Source organism: Protomyctophum parallelum (assembly GCF_964188405.1).
Source record: "Protomyctophum parallelum genome assembly, chromosome: 22".
NCBI classification, from domain to species: domain Eukaryota; kingdom Metazoa; phylum Chordata; class Actinopteri; order Myctophiformes; family Myctophidae; genus Protomyctophum; species Protomyctophum parallelum.
The window spans coordinates 18508670-18511029 of record NC_139714.1 but is presented as its reverse complement, the minus strand read 5'-3'; positions in this window follow the sequence as shown (position 1 = coordinate 18511029).

The following is a 2360-nucleotide window of genomic DNA, read 5'->3' as shown; positions in this document are numbered from 1 at the left end:
AAGGGCCATTTTAAACAATGCCATGTCATATAGCGGTGGGCCAAGTGGTGGTCCGGGGACCGCAGTGGTCCTTGAGGGGGTTATGGTGGTCCTCCATGTGCAGCTAAAGGATGGAGAGTTGGTAACCAATGATTAACCTTTGAGAGTGTAAAATGTTACGCTCCCAAAAGTTAAATTATTGTTAAACATCAGTACAGCATGGAATTGTGGACAAAATCTTGCCCAACCACAACAACAAGAAATCTTTAGTTTTGGGTCTGAGAGGCTATAAACTCATCAAATGGTGCATGAACCGTGGCTCAAATGCCAAATAAATTATAATGGGCCTTGATTAGCTCTGGTCCATGGCCTTCTTCTGCTTCGATTCTGACCAGAATCGAAGCAGAAGAAGGCCATGGACCAGAGCTAGGCCTTGATATGAAAAAGGTTGAAAACCACTGAGTTATGCCATAGAGCAGGGGTCCCCAAACTTTTTCCTGTGAGGGCCACATAACTTTTCCCTTCTCTGATGGGGGCCGGGGTCAGTTTGTAACAGAAAAAGTGTGACGATCGCAGGGGTGCCTAAACGTAAACATTTATTTTTTTCCAGAAAGCCACACATAACCAAATATTAATAACCAGTGCACGTACTGTACATGCAGCACTACAGGGCTGCATAGTGCATGTACTGTACATGCAGCAGTGCCAGGGTTTCCTGGACAATGTTGTTGGCATGGCGCTGCGCCATGCTTGAAATAAATTGTGTGTGTGTGATATGAAATGTCCAGTACCTCCCCAGTGCCTCCCCAAGTGCCACCCCAGTGTCTGCCCTGCAGTGTCTGCAAAGTGCCTCCCCAGTGTCCCCCTGAGTGCCTCCCCAGTGCCTCCCCAATGTCTCCCAGTGCCTCCCCAGTGTCTCCCCAGTGTCCCCCCGAGTGCCTCCCCAGTGTCTCCCCAGTGCCTCCCCAGTGTCTCCCAGTGCCTCCCAGTGTCCCCCTGAGTGCCTCCCCAGTGTCCCCCTGAGTGCCTCCCCAGTGTCCCCCTGAGTGTCTCCCCAGTGCCTCCCAGTGTCTCCCCACTCCCCAGTGCCTCCCCAGTGTCTCCCCAGTGCCTCCCCAGTGTCCCCCTGAGTGCCTCCCCAGTGCCTCCCCTGTCTCCCCAGTGCCTCCCCAGTGTCTCCCCAGTGTCCCCCCCGAGTGCCTCCCCAGTGCCTCCCTAGTGTCTCCCCAGTGCCTCCCCAGTGTCTCCCCAGTGCCTCCCCAGTGTCTCCCCAGTGCCTCCCCAGTGTCTCCCCAGTGCCTCCCCATTGTCTCCCAGTGCCTCCCAGTGTCCCCCTGAGTGCCTCCCCAGTGTCCCCCTGAGTGTCTCCCCAGTGCCTCCCAGTGTCTCCCCAGTGCCTCCCCAGTGTCTCCCCAGTGCCTCCCCAGTGTCTCCCCAGTGCCTCCCCACTGTCCCAGTGTCCCCCTGAGTGTCTCCCCAGTGCCTCCCCAGTGCCTCCCAGTGTCCCCCTGAGTGCCTCCCCAGTGCCTCCCTAGTGTCTCCCCAGTGCCTCCCTGAGTGCCTCCCCAGTGTCTCCCCAGTGCCTCCCCAGTGTCCCCTCAGTGCCTTCCCAGTGTCCCCTCAGTGCCTCCCCAGTGTCCCCCTGAGTGCCTCCCCAGTGTCTCCCCAGTGCCTCCCCAGTGCCTGCCCAGTGTCCCCCAGTGTCCCCCCAGTGCCTCCCCAGTGTCTCCAATAGCAATACAAGAGCAATAATACAAATTAATCTTAATTTATTAATCTAATTATTTGCTCTCATCCAGTGCTAATGAAAAATAAAAAATAAAATCCTATATTTTGGCTATTTTTCTTTTTTTTTGCATGAGGCAGGCGGGCCACATAAAATGACATGGCCGTAGTTTGGGGACCCCTGCCATAGAGCCACAATTATACCATTGTAAACACAACCCACCCACCCAACATTTTATTGTTGAGGCCATAAAAACTACATTATGTACTACAAATAAAGGTCTTCGCTGCACAGTCAATGGGCCAATGGGAATGAGAGTAGCCGGTGATTGACGTTGGGACTAGCCAATAGAAGGGCTCAGGGGAGGAAATATGTTTATAACCCACCTTTCCTGCGTGGTGGAAGCAGTGTTGCCACGTCGGCGTGATTTTGGGCTTCTCTTTCTGTTAAGTAGATTGAATATAAATATTGGTGGTTGTGTTGTTATTATTATTATTTTTTTTTTTTTATTATTAACTTTTTCCCAAGATTTTTTTGATTGAAAATTTAGATTTAAATAGCTCATTTTTAAATGGAGTGGCTTATTATATTTGCTTGTTTTCATATTCCTGGTCGCTTGTTCTGTCGCAAAATCTGGCAACGCTGGATGGAAAGA